Source organism: Anolis sagrei, chromosome X, assembly GCF_037176765.1.
Source record: "Anolis sagrei isolate rAnoSag1 chromosome X, rAnoSag1.mat, whole genome shotgun sequence".
NCBI lineage: Eukaryota > Metazoa > Chordata > Lepidosauria > Squamata > Dactyloidae > Anolis > Anolis sagrei.
In genome coordinates this window covers 42,124,192-42,133,605 of record NC_090034.1, presented here as the reverse complement: position 1 = coordinate 42,133,605, position 9,414 = coordinate 42,124,192, and positions in this window count along the sequence as shown.

Below are 9,414 nucleotides of genomic sequence, written 5' to 3'. Positions count from 1 at the left end.
GGAGGCCATTGTTTTTAAAGGCATTGGTTCCTTCCTCCTTAGAGGAGTCTTTGATGTATGCAGCCTGGGAAGATGGAGGGAGAGAGAAGGGAAAGAAGACAAAAGATCACCTCTGGAGCCCAGGCTGTCAGCCAGAGCCAACACATCAAGCCACCTCATGCCTCACACTACCAGGGTCCTCAAACACCGGCCAGGAACAGCAGTTTGGTTTGGTTTTGCCTTGTGGATTTTGGAGGCCTTTGGCTGAAAGCCAGAGCATGTGGACTGTGTCGCTAATTCATTTCTTGTTTGACAGCCAGTTTTATGCTGGTTTGGTTTGGGGGGGGGGGGGAGGGTATTTGAACACACACAGGAGAAAGGTGAGATGGCAGAATGAGCAAATGGTAGGACAACGTGCCCTCCTTCGACACATGCTCTAATCCAGCAAGACTCTTCATAGGTTTATAGCGATATCTGAGTAAGATTTTGCTTCAATTGCTACCTGAACGGATATCTTTTCAGCCCCTGGATTTGAGCTGGAGCAGCCAGCTGCTGCATTTAGATAATGAAAGTCACATACAGAGATGATTATCTTTAATCCCTAGGCATCCATTTCATGCATTTGATCAAGAAGGCGTCATTACATTGCTTTGGGGGGGGGGGGGGGCTCAAGACTACTCTATGACATCTGATCCTCCAAGTCCATAATACCAACAACAATCCCGATTCATCATCTTTAAAATGATTTCTTATAAAGTGTTGTTCCAAAACAGGATTACCTCTGAGGACAGGCAGGCGTATCGGTTGTGCAAGAGGAAAAAGGGGGTGTATTTGGTTACAGGGCTGACTGCTGTGCGGAGCCCAAACAGGACCGGGTCAAGGGTTTCATCCCAGTCGCTTGGCTTCTCATTCACAAGATTGCAAATGGACGATTTCAAGAGTTCGTTGGTTCGACTGTCCAGGGTACTGCAACTGGCTGTGTCAGATGGGGTCAGAAGCTGGGAAATGTTCCATCTCTCCAAGAGAAGTCTGATCACCTATAAGAAGATTGGAAACAGCATTCTGGGACCTGTAGTCCAACACATTGAGAGGGCACCAGATTGGGGGAGGCTGCTTTATTCACAGGCCGAAAGTGCCTGACCTACCTCTTCACAGAAGTCCCAGTTCAAAGTGCAGAAAATATTCTTGGATGCACCAAACCTGATTCAGAAAAAGCAAAATACATTAATGAAAACAACAATAAGTGATTCAGAATTTTATAATGGTAGGACCACAGGGGCTTGGATGGGACTTCTACAAACAACTCTGATTCAGTTATTTTCCACTGCCCCTTTGAAATAACCCCTCAATACTGTAAATGCATGGAGTAGCAATGCTCATAGTAACATCATACTAAAATAACAGTAGCAGTAATTGGAGTGGTAATGCGGTTCTTTCAGTCCTGGGAACTTCTTGCTTTATTTGTCAGCTGTGTCTAAAAATGAGCAAAAGTTGACTTTGGAACTCATCTTCTCAATTTCCAGTGCTAGAGAAGAATGGCAAGGCAGAGTTCTTCTGTTTTTATGGATTTCCCATGGACATCCAGTTTGTCACCACAGCAGAACATAGTACTGTACTAAACAGGCCTGAGTCAACACATCTCTTCTTAAAGTGCTTTTGCACACAAACTAGTGAGCAGCAAAATTAAGTAAACACATAGGAAGGAAGGAAGTAACAAAGAAAGAGGCTCTGAGCTAAAACACTATTCATTCTTGAAGTTCCGCAATAACCCAGCCTTTTCTCCTACCTACTGTAATATTCAGCACTCCAAAAAGCTATTATTTTAGATTACAACTCCCAGAAGAGCCACCACAACTAGAGAATTCTAGGAATTGGTGTCCCCCCAAAAGTAACTGTTCAACACTCTAGAATTTTGGATGTTTTACACGCTTTCTGTTCATTTACAATCTCAATTCCAGACAGGTCAGGTAAGTACAGCTATGGGAATCCCTTGGTTGACTTTGAGCAAATCACACTCTCTTGGCCTCAGAGACGAAACCCCTCTGAACAACACTTGCAGAGGAAACCCCAGGATTATGGTTGCCATGACTCCAAATGACTTGAAGGCACACAAGACCAGAGCTCACCTGCAGAGGTGGCCCTAGGTAATTTTCAACGGTAAGCAAACAGTATTTTGCCCCCCCCCCCCCCAACCAATCACTGATATATATTTTCTGTTTCGTCGTGGGAGTTCTGTGTGCCATATTTGGTTTAATTCCATCATTAGTGGAGTTCAGAATGCTCTTTGATTGTAGGTGAACTATACATCCCAGTAACTACAACTCGCATATGTCAAGGTCTATTTTCCCCCAAGAGCACCTCAAGAGCGCCCCTGGGCAAAATCAACTATACTGCAAATGCTTACTTTGCGTAATGGATTGAGCTGCCCCTGCTCACCTGTAAAACAAGGAAGACAGGCCTTTGGCAACTGAAAAAGCATCTCTCTTCTGCAGAGGGATGGCCTCCACCCACTTGGAGTAGTGGTCCATTACAGCAAGGACATGTGTATTGCCCCGGTTGGACTCTGGAAATGGTCCTAGGGAACATCAAATCCAAAATGGAGTCAGTTGTCAAGAAAATAGTTCTGAGCAGAGGGATTCAATGTGGCTGATATGGAGAGAAATACAATAACAACAGCAACATCATCAATAACAACAAATTTATTATCCCCCTTTTCTTGAGACTCAAGTCGGGGTAAAACATGGTTAAAACAGAGAGATAAAACACAATTAAAATACATATAAGAAGATACACGCAAGATGCCATGCCCTTCCATCGGCAGTACTGGAGGGGAGGTACCGGAAGACCCCTGCCCAGGAGAGACTATGCCCATGTGAGTCTGGCTACATCGAAACAACTGAACATGTGCTTCTCTAATGTGTGTTCTATAGAGACATTAGAGCTAATTTCATCACTCCATGGCTTTTAAAACATCCAGGGCGCACTGAAAGATATTACACCTCCCTGTTGCTCTCGGACTCTTGCTCTGCAACAACCTACAGTGTTGGCAAGTTCTGTGCAGCAGCAATTAACATTAGACGGCTGATGACCGACTCCACCAGGCAACTTCCTGCCGGGAATATAGATAGAATGATTTGTAATAACTGAAATGCTGTAAATGCTCCCCTCTCATCCCTTTTATAGCTTCCCAGTCGTCTGATATTTGTTATCAGCCGCCCCTTATTTTAGATTCATACATGCACTTTAAACTGTAAGTTTAGTCTGTTTTATCTTTTTAATTTGTTTCTTTTATAACATGTTTTTAATCTGCTTTTAATCTGCTTTTATACCTGATCTACTTGGGAACTACGATTCCCTTCCTTGGGCACTGATGCCCCATTCTGTACTGTGCTGGTCAAAGACCGTAATAAATCATTGATTGATTGATTGATACACGCAGGTAAAATGCAGAAATTAAAATTGACTGGCAAGACCCAGGTTAGAAGCCAATGCAAGGGGCCATCTCTGTTGAGGCTTAAGTACATCCCTATCTCTGTGTGTATCCGAACTGTAGAATGAATGCAGTCTGACACCACTTGGCTCAAGGCTTGAGATTCCTGGGAGTCAGAGTTTTAAAAGGTCTTTAGAAGTGCAGTAGTTTGATAAGGCACCATCATTCTTTTGTCAGAGAAGAGCAAAGACCTTATAGAACTGCAAATCCCATGAAGCATGTTAGTTAAAATGGTATCAAACTGCACTAATTCCACAGTGTAGATGTACTACTGTTTGTTTAGGAAGTGACCAGAGCTTGAAAAAATACTTTAAAAAAGAATTTGTTAGCTATATAAAGTATGCCTTAGACTCAATGAAACACAGTATTTATTGGTAATCTACAGTTGTAATGCAATGTAGACTGGCTCTACACTGTAGAATTAATGCACTTTTGACACCACTTCATCCGCCATGGCTCAATGTTATGGAATTCTGGAAGTTGTACTTTGGTGAGCCACTATTTGGCAGAGAAGCATAAAGACCTTTGGAAATGGCAACTCCCATGATTCCATAGAATGGGACCATGGCAGTTAAAGTGGTGTCAAAGTGAACTAATTTTACAGTGTAGATGCATGTTTAGTTACACCTTCAGTGAGAGAAAAGGATTAATCACAAGCACCTAGTTATTTTCACATGTTTCTCCCAAGTTCTGAATAGGATTATAGCTTGCAATGCTCATTTTATATATGTTGGTTCAACTGAAAATCATACTGCCTTTTATACTTCACATTTTCCCTTGTTTTTCTTGTCTATCCAGATAGCATACAAGTGCAATTGCACATCCAATCAATAATAAAGCCTGTGTACAAAATAATAAGTATTAACAACAGTGAAAGAGCTGCCACATGACAGAAGGGATTTCCTTTATGGGCCTTCCTGCTGTCTTGTGTCACAGTGAAAGAAATACTACTCAGTGATACTGTAAGAGAAAAATCTGAGTTCTCATCCAAGGAGGTCTTTTTTTACTGCTGAATAGCTCATTGTGTCAGGACATTCTTCCTAATGTTCTGTCAACATCTCCTTTCTTGCTATTTCAATACATTAGACTGGGTCCTATCCACTGAAGCAGCAGAAAGAAGCTCCCTTCATATTCCATTGGCTGGATAATCTTTTATAAGATGTTCCACTTTTTATCTCCCTTCTCCATTTCATCCTGGATTAGAAGAATATGTTAATGTGTGTTTTGTTAAAGTATTCTGATGTAGCTTGTGTTTTAAACTAAAACCCAACTTTCCTTGATTCAAAATTTTGCTGAAATACACAATACTGGACAAGGTACCGTATATTCCGGCATATAAGACGACTGGGCATATACGACGACCCCAACTTTTCCAGTTAAAATATAGAGTTTGGGATATACTCGCTGTATAAGACCACCCCTCTTCCAATGCACACTAAATAAAAAAATTGAAAAATCAGATTTGAATTCAATATGGTAATTTTAATTGAAATGCTTATGACATGCAGGTTCCTATGAGAGGGAGACTGTACCTTACATTGTACATTACAGTTGCTCTTCCTCCCTTGAATTTCATTTACCCTCTGGGTCTTTTACATCATGCTGGCAAGTATGAAAGCAGGCTTTAAATGGTTCAGATTACATTTATGTTGGCACAGAAGCTTGCATGCAAATAGAAGTCAGGCTTTGTGTTATGAGTACTGAGGTGAAGGCAAAGCATTTGTAGAATTTTTATCTATATGCAGTCTTTATAAATCAGGGCCTCCTATCAGAAGAGAGGGGCAGATTGGACCCTCATCCTTCAGAAATGTAGCATTTGGCATGGCACATGTTTACTGGGTCACATCTTGACATGTCTCCATCCTTAAATCACTGTGACAGCTTGAATTGTTTTAGAGTTTCTCAAGAACACAGCCAGGTGATGTTTAATTGTTAGAAGGGGAAAAGAGATCAGAAAAGATGAAGGGGGACCCTGGGCAAATAAGAGCTTTCAAGTTTGACTTCTGTCAAAAATGAAATGCAAAGATACAGGATGGGGGACGCGTGGCTCAAGAGCAGTACATGTGAAAAAGATCTTGGGGTCCTTGTGGACAACAAGTTAAACATGAGCCAGCAATGTGATACGGCTGCAAAAAAAAAAAAAAGCCAATGGGATGTTGGCCTGCATCAATAGGAGTCTAGTGTCTAGATCCAGGGAAGTCATGCTCCCCACGCTGTATTCTGCCTTGGTTAGACCACACCTGGAATATTGTGTCCAATTCTGGGCACCACCATTGAAGAGAGATATTGACAAGCTGGAATGTGTCCAGAGGAGGGCGATTAAAATGATCAATGGAGAACAAGCCCCATGAGGAGCGGCTTAAAGAGCTGGGCATGTTTAGCTTGAAGAAAAGAAGGCTGAGAGGAGACATGATAGCCATATATAAATATGTGAGAGGAAGTCACGGGGAGGAGGGAGCAAGCTTGTTTTCTGCTGCCCTGGAGACTAGGACGCAGTGGAGCAATGGCTTCAAACTACAAGAAAGGAGATTCCATCTGAACAGTAGGAAGAACTTCCTGACTGTAAGAGACATTCAGCAGTGGAACTCTCTGCCTTGGAGAGTGGTAGAGGCCCCTTCTTTGGAAGCTTTTAAACAGAGGCAGCATAGCCATCTGTCAGGGGTGCTTTGAATGATATTTTCCTGCTTCTTGGCAGAATGGGGTTGGACTGGATGGCCCATGAAGTCTCTTCCAACTCTATGATTCTATGATTCAAAGCAGGGACATCTCCGGCCCATCCTCTTTTCGGATATCAGCCAGCAAGGAAATGCCTTAAATCAAGAAATAGCTTACTAAGATCTACAGAGATACTCACAGAGATACCCCAACAAGCAAGAGTCCAAAAGTGGCAGGCTAAAACCCAGAGCCTCAATCCATGGCTGATACCGAATGAGAAACTCTCTCCTGGGCACAAGGAAGACTGGGTGATTTGGAAGACAATGAACAGACTGCGCTCTGGCACCACGAGATGCAGAGCCAATCTTAAGAAATGGGGCCACAAAGTGGAGACCATGACATGCGAGTGTGGAGAACAGAAAACCACAGACCACCTACTACAATGCAGCCTGAGATCTGCCACATGCACGATGGAGGACCTTCCCACAGCAACACCAAAGGTACTCCAAGTGGCCAGCTTCTGGTCAAAGGACATTTAGTGTAATGCCAAGTTTTTGCTCTGTTTGTGTCTTTTTAAATACATTATAACTGTACTGCTTCTGACATTATAAATATGGTCTATTGTCCCAATTTCACCACCATAGAATGGCAGTGCCATGTTGGCTGTTCCTTTAAAAGCCCTGTTTACGCAAGCATTCACTGGCCTGCGCAACATGGTTATTTTAAGCCTTTTCCATTAGAGCCAACTTTCTGTATCCATGGATTCAATCAGTAATAGCAGGAAAATCTTTATTTAATTATCTAGGAAACAAACCTAGAATTCATCATGATGTATCGGAGTTGTAGGTATTGGGATATATAGTTCACATGCAGTCATTGAGTACTCTGAACTCCACCACTTATGGACCTGGAACTAAGTGGGCACACAAAACCCCCATGACCAACAAAAATGCTGGAGGTCTTTGGAGGGATTTATAGGAGTTGTAGTTCACCTACATCCAGAGCATAGTATGCACCCAAACTTGGCATACATCCCCAATATACCCAAATTTGAATACTGGTGCATTTTGAGGGGAACTGGCCTGGCCATTTTGGAGATTTATAGTTCACCTGTAGTCAATGAGCAGCCTGAACTCCATCAACAAAGGATTTGGAACTAATTTGGCACACAGAGACCCCATGGCCAGCAAAAAATACTGGAGGCCTTTGGGGGAAAATTCACGCTGATTAGGGGGAGTTGTAGTTCACCTACATCCAGAGAGTACTGTGAATCCAAACACGGATGTATCTGACCAACTTGACACACATACTTGATATGCCTGAGGAGGAGGGAGGGCGGAGGGAGGGAGGGGGTGAGGAGGAGGAGCGGCAGCCTTCTCTACCAAGCCGGCAGTGTGGTAGCCTACAGCTGCTGCAGGACCAAAGCCGGAGGGGCGGGGGCGGGGCCTCTGGCTTCTCCGCCCCCTGTTGAGGGCCCCGCCCCCAGTACCGCCCCCTCACTCCGGCTTCAACTCCTGCTGCGTTACCAGGTCGACTGGGGTGTTTGCATGCTGTGCTGTCCCCTCCGCCACTGGTCTGCTGCTAGCTCCGCCTCTGGCCTCAAGGTCAGAGCAACCGCCGAGGGAACCAAAAGCGGAGCGTGGGGCGGGGCCGCGAGGGGCGGGGTCCTCTTCTCCCACTGCCTCCCTGCTCCAGTTTTGGCTCCCTCGGCGGTTGCTCTGACCTTGAGGCCAGAGGCGGAGCTAGCAGCAGACCAGTGGCGGAGGGGACAGCACAGCACGCAAACACCCTCAGCTGGCCTGGTAACGCAGCAGGAGTTGAAGCCGGAGCGGGGGGGAGGGGCGGTACGGGGGCGGGGTCCTCTGTGAGGGGCAGGGCTGGAGCAGCCAGAGGCCCCACCCCTCCGGCTTTGGCTCCTGCAGCAGCTGTTCTGGGATTAGAGGGCGGAGGCGGAGCCAACTCAATGCCGACGAGGGTGAAGACAGCCCAGTAGGCTACCACGCTGCCGGCTTGGTAGCGAAGCCTGCCGCTCCTCCTCCTCGCTCCCTCCCTCCGCCCTCCTCTTCCCAGGCTCCACCACACGGGGATGCCAAGGGCGAGGGAGATGAGGGGAAAATGATCCAACAAACTTTATTCCGGGGTACAAGACGACTCCCCACTTTTGAGATGATTTTCCTGGCTTAGAAAGTCGTCTTGTACCCCGGAATATACGCTAAGTCAAAGGTCCCTATCAACATTAAAATAAGTATTGCAGGTGTACATCTGTCTTACATTAAAAGAAACATACCATAGACATCCAGTCCGAGAACTTCCCATGGCGATTCCACTTTGACAGGCCGAGGCTTTTTCAGCAGATTCTTGCCATGCTCTGCATTTTGGCAGGTTTCACACATCTTGATCTGGGGCAGGGAGAGATAAAGGGAAAGGGGGGGGGGGAGAATAGGGGGTTTAGCCTTTCAGAAGGTTGCAACAACATCATCATCATCACCACTACCACCACCATCATCATCCTTTATTTGTATACCACTCTATCTCCCCGAGGGGACTCATGGCGGTTTCCAGCATTGTAAAGCATTGCAATTACCGACATGAAAACATACAAAAAGTCATTATAAAAAGCATAAACATAATACTATATAACAATTGTAAATATTTAAAATTAAAAAGCCAATTCAGTACTAATTACATCGGGCAGCTCAGCTTCCAATGGGCAAGATTCCAAAGTGGACCTTGACAACTATGAGAGGGCTGGTACGATGAAGTAAACTAGGGCCCGGAGAGTGGGTAAAGTGCAAGCACGGCCTACCTAATGGTTAGGGTGGGACCTGGAGCTATTTATTTCCAAGGTCTGCTCCATACCACAAGAGGGCTGGGCCAACGGCGAAACAAAGATCCGGGGAAGTGGGTAAAGTGCATGACAAGGGCCTAACTAATGGCCAGGGTGGTGCCTGGGGCTCCTCATTTCCAGGTCCTGCTGAATAGCTATAATAGGGCTAGACAAGGGCTTGTAGCAAAGGGGCCGGGGAAGTGTGTAGAGTACAGAGCGGGGACTTAACTAATAGCCAGGGTAGGGCCTGGGGTTAATCATTTCCAAAAGCCGGCTGGAACCACCAGGTTTTCAGGTCCTTGTGGAGGGATGCAAGTGACAGGGCTTGTCTTATCTCTCTGCGGAGGGTGTTCCAGAGGCGGGGGGCCACCACTGAGAAGGCCCTCTTCCTCATCCCCCTCAGCCACATTTGAGACGGTGATGGGAGTGAGAGAAGGGCCTCCCCGGTAGATCTAAGAGTCCA